This window comes from Oreochromis aureus, linkage group 7 (assembly GCF_013358895.1).
Source record: "Oreochromis aureus strain Israel breed Guangdong linkage group 7, ZZ_aureus, whole genome shotgun sequence".
Classification (NCBI taxonomy): domain Eukaryota; kingdom Metazoa; phylum Chordata; class Actinopteri; order Cichliformes; family Cichlidae; genus Oreochromis; species Oreochromis aureus.
Window position 1 is genome coordinate 49,503,253 of NC_052948.1, and position 17,010 is coordinate 49,520,262.

Sequence of the window (17,010 nt, forward strand, 5' to 3'; positions counted from 1 at the left end):
AGATCTGGCGAGAACAGCGAACTCCTGGCACATTGTTTTCAAACCCCCCACAGTCTTTCACTACTCAGGTTAAACATGATATATAGGTCACTTAGATAACTTAAAAATGTTATTGTTTGACTTTTTTCAGTGCTTTATTTGTTTGGCTGAGATTACAGCTGAATAAACATCAAACAGAAAACTGACTAAACATAAGTGTGAGATGATCAAGAATTTACGTCAATGTCCTGTTATATTTCAGATAGCAAGGAGCAGACGGCTGAGTTTATTAAACTCCACCAAGACAGTTGGTGATGCAAATCTGAAGGTTAGACCGTCCAGTTTCACAGCCTCCCACTTCCGGCCTTCTCGGTCTTTGGAGGACCCGTCCTTCGCAGTCTACGTGGGCCGAGTGCAGGATGCAGCCTCTGAATTTAGACACAACTAATGTAAGTACTTCGGAAACAAAACATATTTCCTACTTAAATGCATTACTTACAAATATTAGCTATTTGCTGATCTATCTGTATTGACATCTGTAATATCTGATAAATGAGTTGAAAAAAATTAAAGACTAGACCCGAGAAACACCCTTCCATCATGTTACGAGTGTAGTTGTAGCAAGGTCCAACCACCAGAGGGAGCAGTGCAACTTCTCTGTTTGTAACTCACCTGTTTGGGACACCACCAAAACAGAACAACCATTTAATCTGAGAAGAGTCAGTTAAAGAGTAAATGAGTACATAAATAAATACATACAGCAAATGTTAGGTCTTGTGTGTCTCAAAGACAGAAATTATTGGCCAGTATCGGAGTATAAAATTTTTAAAACTCACAAATATTGGCATCAGTCATAAAAATGTCGACATCTGTCAGGCTCTTAATTTCTTGTGCCAAATAGTTCATGTTAAGGGAAACATAAGAAGACACTAGAAATGTGACATGGACATGGACGTGACATTTTTTAGATGATGTTTCTCAGATTGTTTGACTCATTAGCATCCCATTTGATTTCTTTTAATCAGTGGATCACTGTAAATTGCCATTTCTCACATCACGTAAATGTATTTTGAAAAGCTACAATACATCCTTTATCCATCCAACAAGAAAAGTAAAAATGAAACGTATTGTCACCAAAATATCATAAACAGCAACGTCAGCATTTAGGCTTTTTTTTCCAGAGTTGTGATTTTTCTGTCACTTTTGGAAGATCTTCTTGATGGCTGCGATGTGAAGAGTTTCTTTGTTAGTCTGCTTAAACTCGTTTACTTATAATTAGTTATTCAGTGCCATTTTCTGTAGATGGCTGTTTAATTTGCTTGTTTGCACTAGCAAAAAAGAAATGATCGTTGTTAGCGTGCCACACACTAATGATAATAATTTCTTTGCAGCTTTTAAAAATTGAAGAAAGAATATCTAGCCTTATTCATTGTTGTATTTACCACAAATCTTATGAGATAGGGAGTCTTAAACTAATAACACGGTTTGTGTAAACAGTTGAATGCCTGGTCCATTTGAAAGCTGTCCATATACTGTGTCTGTGTGTTTTATAGAAGTTGTGTATTTTGTTTAAAGCGGCTGACGCGCATGTGATGGGATATTCAACGCTGTCAGCTGCCTCTCTGCCTCTCTAGAGGCTTCATTGAAGTCACACATGTGACTGGAATGCTGTAAGTGCTACTTGCCCTTTACACAGCAGAAGAAAAGTCACTGAGACTGATTTTTATTTTTATAAAAAAGTTTTAAAAAAAACCCCCAAACATTCATGTTGTGTAGTATTTTGTTGTATAATATGAGGACAAAAATAAATTCAGATTTTCTGCTACTACTACTATCACTACTACTACTTATAAATTAAACTACAGTAAAATACAAAATTTGATATAACTATATATTGGTTGGTGCAGTAGTGTGATAATTCAAATACACTAACGAGACAAAGACAAGGCTGTTCATTCCAGTCATACACTGTCCTAAAGGAAACCAAAGTGTTCTCTCCCGGATGGACTGCAGTTTAAAACAATTGCATAATCACTGATGTGTGTCTCCCAAAGCTTCAGTGATACATATTCTCAGCCAGTACAAAACAGAACAGGACACACAAGGGTGCAGGATCTTTTCATCTCCACATTATCAGTGAGATTACTAATGAGAGCAGTTGTATGTGCTTATAACACCATCACTTTCAGCCTATTGAGCCTTGTGAGCACAGAGCCAGTTCTCTGCAACTGTGGGAGTTATCAAAGTGTGTGTGTGTGTGTGTGTGTAATTAGTGTTGAGGAAGAGGGATAGTGGGGTTAAACTAAACACTATGGAGAACCATGACATCTGGGAGAAAGGATGAGGGAAGGCTTTTCTCTCTGCACAGTCATGCACAGAAACAGAGACTTGGCTCTTATTCTTTGCCCCTTTATTTCCCATTTCATCACCTTTTTAGAGCCATAGTGCACAGAGGGTGGAGAGGACCCCTCTGCTGGGACAAAAGGCATCTCATCTTAAAGATGAGGGGGTGGAATGAATATGCATTGGAAATGGGGGGAATAGAAATGGAAATAACAGGAAGTTAATTGTCCCATGACCTTGTTTGTCTTTACTTCACTTGTACAGAGAAAGTGCTTAAAGATGAACTCTACTTTGAAACCTCAGTCCCGCCTCCTGTGTTACTGAGACTGTAAATGTCTGACACAGCCCTCACAATACATTGATAAGGCTATTGTACAGTTTCACAGTGTAAGCAACACCTCTTCGTCCCAAGGTGTCAAACTGCTGTTCTGTCAGGAGCTGACTGTGTGCGATACACACAAGCTGTCCTTTGTTGGCTCTGCCTTGACGCACTGGCCGTACAGGACCTCATTGGAAGACTCCAGATTAGGAGAGTAAAGGGACTGGCATGGTTGTACACTGTTCCTACAAACTACCTATTTACTGTCACCGGGAGGCACTATCAAAACTATGTGGAAAAACAGGTAAAGGATATCAAACACTCTGCAATGCAAGAACATGCCAGCAAATAGAAAAATATTGCAAAAGCGCACAAGACACAATGAAAAATGGTTAAAACACTACGGAAGTAGAAAAAAAATCTCACAAAACACACCGGAAGTATTTTCTGGGGGACACATTAACATGACGGAACAAAATGTGAGCTCGCACTTTGGTTTTGTGAGAGAGAAAAAATGTAAGGTAATGTGTGTTCTAATCACATGATTCAATACTGTCTTTAGTTTTTTTATGGTTGCTATTAGCCTTTAGCTTGTCACTTCTGCAACTGAACGTCTCCCCAAAAACACTTCTGTTGTGTTTTGTTTTAGCTTTTGCACTGTCTTTTCTACTTCTGTTGCGTTTTATTCAACTTTTGTTGTGTTTTGTGTTCTTTTGCAGCATTGTTCTATTTGCTGGAGTTTTCTTAAGTCGAAGTGTGTTTGATCTTTCAGGGCCACCGTATGTTTGTGTTAGCGCTCCCTTAGCTAGCCCCTGCTGTGGAGGACAGTGGCTAACTAGCAAGTTCTGGAATGACTTCTTTGTAGTAAAGTGAAACCTCACATTAAAAGCAACTGTCCAGTGTAGCTGAATTCTTTGTAAGCTAGCAGACTGACACTGTTTGGTTTGCATTTTGCACTTTGTTTGTGAGGTACGCAACAAAAACAGTTTAAAAACCAACTGATTCAAAGACACACATTCACAACATTAAACACACAAAAATGTAAGCTAACCAACTGGGTTTAAAAGCAATGCAACATTTTTTAAATTTTTTTTAAAAGCATCCAAAAATAATGAATTGTGTTCCATAAACTCAGCGACTTATTTATTATAAAAAGGCAGTGTTTGAAGTCCAAAGAATGAGAATAAGTGGTTTCACTTGTTTAGAGAAAGCTCCTCAGCCCTCAACCTTTGTCTCATCTTTTGTGCTGACACAGCATGTGTCCGACAAAATCTTTACAACGCTGCAAGCTCACAAGCTAGTGGGCCGAGATTCATCAGGCTTCAAGAAGCAGATATGTTTTATCAGCTCACCAGCTAAACAATATCATATTAATAATTTTGGTGCTGGTCTCAGTACGACCATTGTTGATCTGATGTCTTCCTGCTCACTGAATATGATTCAGAGAGTTGGGTCATGCTTCGGTTCCTGAAATGTATTCTGAGCTGTGAAGGAATGTTTTACCTTTGTAATTTGCACTCTTAGCGTGATCTGCAGAACACCCTGAAAGTATTTTCAACAAATGTTTCCTTGTATTAAAATTTCCCTGCTCTTTGTAGTCTCCCAGCGCCACCAAAAAGAGAAGCTTCCTTTGGTGTATTTCTGTGCTTTTGAATAAATATCCAGTGAGTGCGAGTTTACTGAACAGAACCGAGCTGTTAACAGGACAGCCAGAAATTATGCAGGTTTGTTTGTGCATACTCTATAAGCTTATTTTCTAAAGATATTATAAGAAACCGAACTCTCGCAGAAAGAGCCGGGGTGCAGTTAAAGGCACGAAAGAAAAAAGAGAGGGGGGGTACCATTAAGTTATTACATTTAGGTGTAGAAAAGTAGGTGTAATCTTGCAGTTTTGCAATCTAAAACTTTATCCATATTAGATAAAACTCCATTTCAAAAACATTCAGGAAAAAAAACAAGTCATTAAAGTTTCTTTTTAAACTACAAACTTGATTATCATGTGATACAAAAGTCAGCAGATTATATTAATGTATTCTGCATCTAAAGGTACTTTTTAAAGGCCGATCTTATATATACTGTAGCTTTTCTTGTATTTTTTATTTTATTTTGCACACTACATGAGTAACACTTGAATCAGCACATCCATTTGTCATTAATTATTGCTGTTTTCTACATTACTGTCATTTTATTAGTAATATGGAGGAATACTTAGCCTGTAAAAACATTTGTATAAAGATTTCTTTCATGCTGCAGGTGTCAAGTCTTAGAAAATAAAGGAATTAAGGGGCATTTCAGGCCATCCACTAGTACTATTACTATTGTTATTAATTAATGAATTAATTAATATATGTAATTAAATCATGTTGTTATAATGTTGTCAAGTTTGGAAGAAATTCATATACTAGGCAGTGAAGCCCTAAAAATAAAAGCCACAGTGACTGGCATTATGGGAAATGTAGGATTAAGTGCTGTTGGACCTTAAAGCCACTAAGATTGTATCTGGAAATACTATACACTTGGAATATGAGCTAAATTTACCCACCTGCAGTTTTTGTTTTTATCAAAGCTACTCTCATACGCGCATTGCATTCACATTTATGCTTCATAGGGAAAAATATCAAAATAATCTTTTTGAAAAAGAAAGATGAAAAAACAACAAACATACATGAAAGAAAGCAAACACTAACACTAAAAATAAATAAATAAATAAAAACACAAGACATATCTGCTAGGCTTCACTTTCGCTGAAAGTGCATTTACCCATGCATATTTGTTCAAATGTGAACTCATGTATGTGTAGGTCTAATTACATTAATATTCCATAAGAAGACATATAAGATGACCAACGGTATACTCTATTAACTCCAACTGTTGGAAAACTACTATTTCCTATCTTTCAGTAGCATACCTTTACATATACAGCTTCCATTTTCCTCATTTTGTGGGTCATTTTTGTCACTATAAATTGTACATTTTACAATATATTTTGTCGATTTCATTAAATCTGGGAGCTTCATTTTCCCCACTTTCACTTCAGTGTTTGAAATGTAAATTTATGTTCACAGCAGCCACACTGACATACCACAACAAAGACAAATCTAACTTATAAAATCACCTGCATTAAATGCATTAAACAGCATGCATGTGTTCACTACATTTAGTTAAAGTTGGAGAGAGTTTCACTATATATTAAAGTCACAGTGAAACAAAACCCATCTGTATTAATGCAATACCCATTTTTCTTGTCAGCTGAATTCCAACTGCAAACATTTACTCAATGATTTTACACCCCGCTGCTTATTCTGATATCATTTGTACTTCCTGACCTTGCTCTCTGTCATTTGTAGAAAAATGAATGCCAGCGTGTTGATGATGACTATGTGACGATTTGTTTTTTGGCGTCTTACACAGTAGTTTGTCGGCCAGAGAGAGACAGAGAGAGAGAATCTGCGATAGTGTGTTTGCTCAGGTGTGACGTGACGATCACAGAGTTGTTACGCTGGTGATCAGACTCCTTCCTAATCTACATGTAGCAGGGCTATAATGAATCTTATTAATTACACGAGTGACATGACAAAAAGGCCTTTAGAGAGCAAAGTTATTACCACATAATTATCACTATGTTGACACTACACCGCGTCACTGATGACGCAAATTGGTAACGACTCACAAGTGTCCAAAACCTGCAGTCAACAACAGAAGAAAATGGATAATATCAATATCAAAATCATTACCAGGAACTGTCAAACAAATTGTATCCATCCTTTTATGATTCCTCACTTTCCAGAAATGGATTGCTAGAATAGCCCAATGATTACAAATTTCAACCATGCTGCACCCTCTGTTATTCTCTTTTCCATAAAAAGTCATAAAAGTGATGCAGCTGACACCATCACAGTCCCTGGATGCTAGACACCATCTGTTCAGACAGTTTCCAAAAGATTTTTGTAAAACTTTTTTTCTCTTTTCTACAAATCTTATACTTAATCCCACCACAATGCCACAGTGTAACACGCGATCTCTAAGGTATTCACTGAAGAATTTTGAATTTGCTACTTCCTCTAATAGGAAACAATTGATGCCACGTTTGTTTTACGTGACAGAAACACCTTCCTGTTGTAATAGCTGTCGCGCAGGACAAAGCTCGTCCTCGTCGTCTCGCTTTTAGCTGACTTCTCGTCTTAATGCAGACTTTCATGACGGGACAAAGTGTGTGGCATCGATTTGATTGGTGACTTACTCAGCACACAGCCACACCGGGGCACGCATGCTTAAAGGTAAAAGTCCTCCACCAAAGAGAGATACCGCTTCAGCTTAACACATGACACAGCCTATTAAAACTGCACAGCTCACTTTGTCAGGCTGAGGGACGATATCTCAACATCTCCTCTCAGAGCTCTGCCGGACTGTGCATTTCTGTTCTGAGTGGAGCGCGGGGAAATGCAAACCGGAGATATGAAGCCTGCTGAAGAAGATGCAGAAACAGTCATTCATATTTTATAAGCAAAGCCCCATCCATACCCCCCCACACCCACCCCACACCCCTCACCTCCTACCTTTAACATTTGCTTATTAAATCCGCAGCTGTCAAAGCGTACCTCAAAGCCTTCGTGAGCATATATACACACCCATACACACAAACACATGCAATTATTCTCAAAATCCTTGGTGTGCAGCAACACACACACACACACACACACATACACACAATCACTGTTTCTATTGCCTCCCTGACACAGGCACTCTGACTTTAAACTCATTACTTTGGACAAGGCTTTTAATGGAGGCAAGAGCCAGACACACTAAGGTACAGAAATGAACGAGATGGGGGACAAAGAGGCAGAGGCAAGAGAGAGGTGTAAACTTTTATTCTTCATTCACACAGCGCCCTCGCTTGAATTGACCACAGCCCTGATTCGTATGAGGGAGTTTAAAAACAACTCGTTTAACTGGGATGAGCCAGAGGTGAGCGCCCGGAGGCCGCGGGGCGAACACGTCGCCTGTACCTCAGATACATTATCTCTAAGTTTGTCACTTTTCCGTGCCACATCCGCGTAAATCAAAGTTTGGCTGACCGGCTGGTCTCTTCTGTAACTCAGCAGACATTTGCCACCGGGGAGTCATTGAGCAGCACCGACGCCTGGGGTGTCATAATGACAATATTGCACCGGCAAAGCGCTAAATGACAGTGAGCTCACAGACAGAGTGGGGAAAGCGGCAGAGATGCGCTGATCAATGAGCAATCGATACGACCCTGCCAGGTAATCACAAAACCACGGTGATTAACGGCGAGCAATCAATTGCCATTAACCCCTGCGTGTACCAGTTAAGCATCAGCGACAGTTTGTGTGATGAATGCTAGAAATTACTGGAGGCTTTTTAACTACCTTCTGTCTCTGAAATGTCACCAAGCTTAGATCTGTGATTCAATGTGTTTAACCTGACTCCCATGTCTGGCCTGACTAATAGCACATTATGGCATTTTAAAAAAGCAAAAAGCAAAACTTGATTGCATTGAGCAAAACTCCCCCCAAGAAGTATTCGATTTCTGATGATTCTCGAAACAGGAGGCAAACATAAAGGAAAGGAGTGGAAGTCAAATTAGATACGAAGCTGGAGCGTTCCAGCATTAACACCCTTGCATTGCCCATACAGACAGGCGAGCACACACCCACACACGGCCACACACACCCACACACACAGTTGCTGGATCATTCTCACATTGGCAGGTGTGACACTGCTACATGCAACAAGTGATGTTTTAGGATGTGATCCAACAGAATCGTGGCGTTAAAAAGGTGGGAAAAAAAACAGAAAAAAAATCTGATCTTTGTCACGAATGAGAGCATCTCTCAACCATTTCCTGCAATCAGAGTCATCAGCAGCTTCCGTGGGCTTCAGTCTGAAAAGTTAAATTCAGCCTGACAGCTGCTGTTAACGGGCAAAGTGATGGATGAGTGTGTTCAGAAGCAAGCAATTTGTAAAAAAAAACTGACTTTCATTGCAGCTAATGAGGAATGAAAACACTTAATAGAGCTAGTTTCTGGTGGTATTTCCGGTTTTGGACCAGAAGAGGGAGCTGCTAGTGGGGGAAGCTGGGGCCAAGCAGCATCCAAACTCTGTAAAATAGGTCAGTGAAATCTTTCTCCCTCACACACCTGGCTTGCTTCCTCTTGTCCTGTAAATCCAGTAAAACAGTAACACTGTTTGCTTTCTCTTCTCCCTCTTCGCCATTTTTTGCCCTGCCAACTTCACACTGCCGTTTCTTTGTACAGGCCACGTCCTGCTCCCCACCCACCACCCCCTTCCTGCCCCTTCTTCCTCTCCTCCTCACACACCATTTCGCCCCCTTCTTCCACCTTCTTCTCCTCTCTCATCTCTTTAGAAGGCCCCTCCCCGCCTTTATTGCATGCCTCAGCACAACTCCCAAACTTCAGCCATCACCAAACTCTGACAAATATTCCACACAACGAAGCACTCTCGCTTGCTGCTTACTTTTCGCCGCCGCACTAACCTTGAGCTTGCAAAGGATGCACGAGGCGCAATGGATGCGCGTGCACCACGCTTCCCGTGTGAGTGACTGTGTGGGGTTTCATCGAATGCAGATCAATATCATGGCAAGGTTACTTTAAAATTCAATTAATAACAAAGCGAACATCCCATGAGCTGTCACCACCCGTGGACGGCTGGTGGGTGTGTGCTGGGCTAAAGTCAACGTGGTCCGATCCCTGGGGATGGGAATGAAAAGAAACGGATAAATTCATATCTGTATTATTAACCACATTTGTTTGGAGACGGGTTTGGCTGGGATGAATTTCTTACCAACTCCATGTTTTATTAACTGTCTCGGAGCGAGCCAGCAAAAGCATATTGTGTCTTGCGCCACCATCTGTGTGCATCTTTTATTTGCATGTGTTTGTGTGTGTGTGTGTGAGTGTGTATGTGTGTGTACGTGCGCCTGTTTCCGTCGTTCGCCACGCTCGGCTCATTGAGGTCAGGTAAGTGGCTGCTTCGGCTCAATCACAAAGTTGGAGCGCAAAGTTTTGTGGTGCCCAAAAACTGGTCATGTGCCACTTCGTGCTTCCACACAAGGGCCCCGCATTAAAATATGCATGTTGAGCCACCACTCGGTCTTAATATTTAAACCAGCCTGGAGGTGAGGCCCGCTTTAACGCAGCCTGACAGACCGTGTGTACAAAACACTGGCTGCCTCCCATACAAACTCGCTTAGCGTGCACGCACGCGCACACGCCAGCAGCAGCAGTGCTGAAAGCGGAGACAGACAAACACGTACAATCAAGAATAAACACAAGCTGGTTTAGACAGAGGAAGCCATAGATTTACCCATAAAGTGCGCGTCCCATATGGAAAGAGTGCTTTTATTGGCTCCGTCTGAGCTGCTGGGGAGGGTTACTGCTGGGAGATCTCGGGGGCTTGGACCTCAGGGAGTGCGGCTGGTGAGAGTTTGTAAGTGAGGAGTGGAGCGTGGAGTGGCGGAGAGGGAGAAAGTGACCCACGGAGACCCAGGTGATCCGAGCGTTAATTACCGTCTGCTAATTACGAGAGAGACGCATCATTAAGCAGAGTGGGCCACCGGAGGGCTTGAGGACTCCCCGTCTCTCCTCTGCTCCTCTTCCCTTCTCCTCCTCCTTTCTTCCTGACCCCGATCTTCTGTCCCAATTAGCACTGTCCTGCTCTCCTCCCCGTCAGCGCCCCCCCCTCCCCTGTGTGTTTCCATCAACACTGCTGCAGCCGCTGTCTAAACACACGCAGCATTGGCGGGACGTGCCATGTAGACTGTGGGCACTGCACCTCCTCACACGGCGCACACACACACACAGCCATTAGAGGAGACAGTGCTAAAGAGGCCGTGTAGACACCTCTGTCTTCTTGCACAGTGACTAATGCGGCGTCACAAGCTGTCATCCATGCCTCGCTGAGTCTTCCTTTCCATTCTCCCTCCCTCATTGTCTTGAATTCTTCCTCACATTTCTATCTGTAATATGATCTGTCTGTTATTTTTCCTCCCCGTCTGCCTCCCTCAACTATTCAAGTCAGTTTTTTTTTTCGTTGCGCAGCACTTGAGTGATAGCAAAGTGTGTATGCCTGTGCTTCAAACAACTCCGAAGTGCAGGCACTTTCAAAGAAACAGCCTTGCACTGTTTGAGGATGAGTTGCAGTAAATGACAGGTTCGGCTGTTATGTAATGCCCCTCCCCTCACCCCCCCAGTCCCTCTCCTGTCCTTTCCCCTCTCATGTTTCTTGATACACATGTTCCCTCCCAGACCCCCCGGGGTTTACAGGTAGGATGGGATCAGCTGCCGAGGTGTCAGTTCCGAACCTTCTGCCAGTCGGACCATCTGGAACCCTGTGACTGCTTGGTCTGGGCCGTACCTCCAACCACCAGGAAGACAGCGAAGAAGGCAGGTGGAGAGCTAAAGATTTAGATGAGAGAGAGAGAGAGAATCTGCAAAGGAGGGAGGGGCTAATGAAGACGAGGCAGGGAGAAAAGCAAGAGAGAAAGATGGTAAAGATGAGAGATGATGGAGATGAAGGGGAATAAGCCAGGAATTACTTTCTGTAACAAGGCTGAGAGCAGACTTTGTTGTGACACCGAGGAGATGGTCTCAGACTAAGCGCCGATGAAAGGCTTCACTGCAAATTATGTAGTGTGAATGTGAGTGTAATTCTATCTAACTCACGATTTAGGTGTAGTGGTAAACTTCATGTGTACAGCACAGAAGTATTTAGAAGACAGGTCACACATAGCATGTAACATAAGTCAACAGAATTATATGCTTGCTGACTCATTTATTTTATTGGTCACTAGGACTGGTGAATGATATGTCTTTTAAAGTTGGTAACCCGAATATTACACAGATTTCACTGCAGATTCACTGCATACTTTATTAGTTAAAACTTCCTAATATAGGGTTCAACCACCTTTTGCCTTCAGTACTGCCTTAATTATTCATTACGCAGATTCAACAAAGTGCTAAAACCATTCCTCAGAGAGTTTTGGTCCAAATTGATATCATAGCATCCACCGCACACATATGAATCCATCCATGCCTGTCATTCAACCGCATCCCCCAGGTGTTCTGTTGGATTGAGATCTGGTGACTGTCGAAGTCACCAGATTTGAGTATGATGAACTCATGTGACATGCCACATTATATTATTCGAAGAAGCTATGAGAAGATGGTACACTGCAGTTGTAAAGGGATGAACATGGTCTGCAACAATACTCAGGTAAGCTATGACATTACACAATGGTCAGTTGGTACAAAGAAGTCCGCAGTGTGGCAAGAAAATATCCCCTACACCAGCAGCCTCAATTGTTGAAACAAAGCAGGATGGAACCATGCTTTCATGTTGTTTACACCAAATTCTGACCCTACAATCCTAATGTGGAAGCAGAAATTGAGATTCATCAGACAAGGTGACATTTTTCTATTTTCTATTTTTTTCTACAATTTCCTATTGCCTAATTTTGGTGAGCATGTGCAAACTCTTATACCACAGCGGTACCCAAAGTGGTCTTCTGCTGCCATAGGCTTTAAGGTTTGATGTGTGCTCAGAGATGCTCTTCTGCATACTTTGATGGTTATTTGAGTTACTTTTACTTTCCAATCAGCTCAAAGCCAATCTGGTATTAACAAAGCATCTTTGATTTGTTTTCTCCAAAAGTCACCCCTATACAGTTATCACAACTGGCTACAGTGAAGTTAGCTAACAGTAGTATAATATAGAGTTTAATTCCACTTTAAAGTTCAGCATTTTAACATCAGTCTGTGGGGACAGACTCTCTTCATTTTTATAGCCTCTGAGGCTCCCACTAGCTTCAACAACAATAGGCCACTTTTTCAGCTAAAATGCTCTAAAACCCACTGTACCTTTCCTTTGCAGCATAAAACATTAGAAGTGGCTCCTCGAGTAGCTCACAAGTCAGACATTTTTCGCTGAGTTACTAGAGATCAAAAAAGAGCCAAATGAAGTTAAATACTGGACTGAAAATTACAGGTGGCTGAAACCAATGAATATGTGAATCTGTTGGAGATGTAATAACCTTAGTGAATGATGTCCTGTTTTGATAAGTTACAAGCTAAACACACATTTACTAAAAACAGAAGCCTGAATATGTTTGTGCAAGTGTAAAAGAAACGGGCATGTGAATGTATCAGTGGCACCTGTGTACCTCCAGTTTGGTACAATGAGCCTGATTGTTTCTCTGTTTTGGCCGCACTATGCTAGCATTTCTCAAACATATCCAGATAAAAATGTGTGTGGTCGGATTTTTGGCTGTGGCGAATGGAGCTTTTGGAAAACAATGACTCACTTGCTTCTTGTTCAGTGTGAGCACTAATTTACTGATTTGTTTTGTTTTTTTGTCAAAAGAGGAGAAACTCAAGAAACTGAGATGGAGAACTTTTTAACATGACCTGAAACTTAATCTGACCAACATTTCACACTCCACCAGTCTTATAAATCTTGCTCATATTAGGTTGCATGTTTAAATTTATGTTACACAAGCCACTAAGAGAAATCTATGGATATCCATCCATCCTTCCACCCATTTTCTGCCTCTTATCTAACTGAGGGTTATGATGGTTCAGGGGTGGTGTACACAAGAAGTGGTGTACACCTCACTTCTCTAGACAGGTTGACAGTCTATCCCAGGTCTAATATATACATTGAACTGTCAAAAGTATTCACTTATCTGAGATATGACACGCAGACACACAGATCCTTTAATATTATATCGGCCCACTTATTGGAGCTATAAAAAGTCTTCTGGGAAGGCTTTCCACAAGGTTTAGGAGTGTGTTAGTGAAATTTTTGACCATTCTTCCAGAAGTGTATTTGTGAAGTCAGACAGCGATGTTAGACAAGAAGCTCTGGCTTGCAGTCTCCGCTCTAATTTATCCCAAAGGTGTTCACATTTGAGGTCAAGACTCTGTGCAGGCCAGTCAAGTTCTTCCACACCAAACTCGCTCATCCATGTCTTTATAGACCTTGCTTTGTGCACTGGTGCGCAGTCATGCTGGAACAGGAAGGTGCCATCCTCAAATGGTTCCCTCAAAGTTGTGAGCATTAAATTATCTAAAATATCTTGGTATGCTAAATCATTAAGTGTTCCTTTGACTGGAACTAAGGGAGTCCAACTTCTGAAGAACAACCATATCATAATCCCCCCTCCACCAAGCTTTACACTTGGCATATTGAAATCAGACAAGTATCGTTCTCCTGAAAACTGCGAGTGGTGGCATGCTTTAAACCATTGCATCTAAAGCTTTGCATAGCGTTAGGCTTGGATACAGCTGCTGAGCCATGGAAACCCATCTCGTGAAACTCTCTATGTACTCTTGAGATGATCGGAAGTTTGGAGGTCTGCAGATATTGACTGGCCTACTGCTTCACGACGTCTTCTTTGTTATAATACCACTAACAGCTGACTGTGGAATATTTAGTAGTGAGGAAATGTCACGACTGGACTGCACAGCTGGCACCTGATCATGGCACCACCATGGAATTCACTGAGCTCCTGAGAGCGAGCCGTTTTTTGAAAAATGTTTGTTGAATCAGTCATGCCGCATGCCTAGGTGCTTCATTTGGCACACCTGTGGCAATCCAGTATCACATTAAAAAAAAGGACTGATGAGCTACAATACCTGGTTTTATTAAAAATTGAGTTTCCTGCTGCTTTAAAAGTCTCCACTGGTCAAAATCAGTAGAAATCCTAAAAAAGTGTGACCTTGAGTTACTTCACTCTGAGAAGAAATTACAACAATTCAATCAAAATGATTTGCCTTGATCACAAATACAAGTCACTTCAGCAAGCAGCGGCTGGACCGCCAAGGACTCTACCACCGACCACTACCCAATCCACATTATACAATATTTGAGGCATGTCCAAGTGGGAGGAGGCCCCAGGGTAGACCCAGCACACATTCGAGAGATTATGTGCCTGAATGTCGTCCTTAAAGGTGGGTGGCTGAGAACAGGGGAAGGTCTGGGCGTCTCCACTTAGACTGCTGTTCTCACAACCAGGACCTGATAAGTGGCATATCACAAATGGATGAATGGATGAGTCACTTTAAACTGAATCATTAAACAGTCACCATTTGTTTCAGCCAAAGTTGATGCAACCAGACTGAATGAAAAGAAAATGAACTCTTCTTTACATGCTGATAACGCAGATTGTATATGCTACAGCCTATTAACTAAATTATAATAGTAAGATATTGATTTGTTTAGAGCATGCCTGAGTCAGACTGATTATTCTCTTTTAGGAGATGACAAACAACAAAGACGTGTGCCTATCAAAGACTGAGTGAGGGAGACTGAAGATGGTTCGGGGGTGAAAGAGCTAACCTGTTTGTCTTTTGCTGCATTTTTGAATTTGAGACCACAAGTTATATTCAAGAGGAAACAGATTTATACTTATAGGACAAACATTTTACCCATGATGTACAGTACTGTTTTGACAGATGCTATGCTAATGGTTGTTGTGTAAGACGCATGCTGGTGCATAAATTAGACTACAGCACAAGTTGATCAGACAGAATCTGGGCTACACACAGGAGCGAGGCAAGGAGATGGTGTGCTCATACTGCAGAGGCTCCCGCCAGTACGGGTCAGTCAAGGATGGCTCGATAGCAGGCTTAATATTGCAACAGAGAACATGAATAAAACAAATCTGATACCGACAGCACCACTCCCTCCATCCATTACTTACAGCAGTAAGACATTAGAGTAATCTTCAGGCCTGGGCAACCAGAAACCCTCACGAATTGAGGCACTCGTTAGTGCCTCAACGTTAGCATGCATGTCATGTAAACACAATGACTGAACGTACTACATCTTACTCAAACTGACCTGTCAATCAGTGACGGTCCTTGACCCTAGTTGGTTGACGAGGTTTCTCCAGAGGCCAGGCCGCGGTGGCCGTCCTGGGCTAGTTGGACAGTTGGCTGTCAGAACTGTGCTCATCAACCGTGGGGCAGCATTACAAACAAAGAACAGCTGGAACATCAGGAGAATGACACTGACAGATTAATGCACCCGCACTTACATCATAAGTAGCCACAATTACATCCAGACAGAGTGTCGAAATAGTCAGAGAGCCAGTAAGGACACGGAGGCTTAAGTTTTTTCAGAGCTTGATCAGAGATTTTTTTTTTCCCCTTTGCATTTATCATACTCTGTGTGTCGTGTGTGTGTGGGTAGATGTGGGAGTGAACGCACAGACCTGATGATATTTAAATGTTGACAGCATGCCTAGTGCTCGTGTCCTCCGTCACTCTGTCTTCATTTCAGCTCACTCCTCCAAACACACTGCATGAAATCGATGCGCATAAGGCCTACTCGTGCCTAATGACAAACCAGCAGCACAATTTGTCTGATTCTTGGAAAACGCTCTCATTTGTGTAATTACAGCATTCATCAGCAGCCTTTAATCATATTTTATTGAGATGCAAAGAAGTGGCTAAATAACTGATACTGTAGCTCATGCTGTAATGACTGAATCTGGAGCCCCTTTTATAAAATGGGCACTCTGAGAGTTTTAGCTCGATGATGGCTAAAAAGCACTCGGCGGGAATTTTTATCATTAAACCATTATGTCACAGTCTATCCCCTTACTTGTCCTCTCACCTGACTCATTTCCTTTCAATATGCGGCTCCCCTTGTCACCGATGTCCTTGTTGGTGTGTGCATGTGTGCACGAGTGAGGTGTCAGCATTTTATCAGTAATCGTTCAGCGAGTGGCTTGTCCCCCCCCCCCCCCACCTTAAGGACGCGGCGAGGAGAGGCAAGGCTCACCTTTGCCATCACTGACATTTTAATTTGTCACTGCTAGCCATCCTGTTTCTATCAATAGCACATCAATGCATCAGAACAAACGCCATGGGACACAGAGATTTCTGGGTTCAATAGTATTGATACTCACCTCTGATTAGGGCTTCTGTATTGCAGCTACCGAGCAGCCGTCCCTGGCTGTGGGTGTGTCAGGTGAGGACAAGGAAAAGAGAGGAGAGATGGAAAGAGGGTGATGACAACGCATGGCAGGTTAAATCTTCAAACGGACGAGCACGGGCATGTTCTTTGAAGTTATTAAGATGCTACTGAGAGATTTACAAAAGTTTTCCAAGGCAATTCTTCTTTTCAGTGGAAATTTTTTTATATTTTAGTAAGCTCTGCTCATACGAATTCATGGACAGTTAACCAAAATCAGTGCTGCATATCCTCACTGCAGTGACTCACTAAACATGCACTCGCAAAAACAGGAGCAAGCTTCGATCATAGAGCACCTACTTTGAAAGCTAATGGTCAAGAATTCAATTTCAGCCGTATATATTAGATAATCT

General features: G+C 41.9%; 1 long non-coding RNA gene across 2 annotated transcripts; it reads right to left on the bottom strand.

The window, feature by feature from the left end:
• Nucleotides 1-326: 326 nt before the first annotated feature.
• LOC120440959 lies at nt 327-16,615 on the bottom strand. 2 transcript variants are annotated; one of them, XR_005613667.1, is made up of 4 exons: nt 16,593-16,615; nt 15,894-16,015; nt 15,521-15,667; nt 327-407 (listed from the first exon to the last, which is right to left on the bottom strand). It is a non-coding gene; the product is annotated as an uncharacterized LOC120440959 (long non-coding RNA). The 2 variants fall into 2 exon arrangements; XR_005613666.1 differs by lacking the exon at nt 327-407 and adding an exon at nt 14,323-14,695.
• Nucleotides 16,616-17,010: the final 395 nt, after the last annotated feature.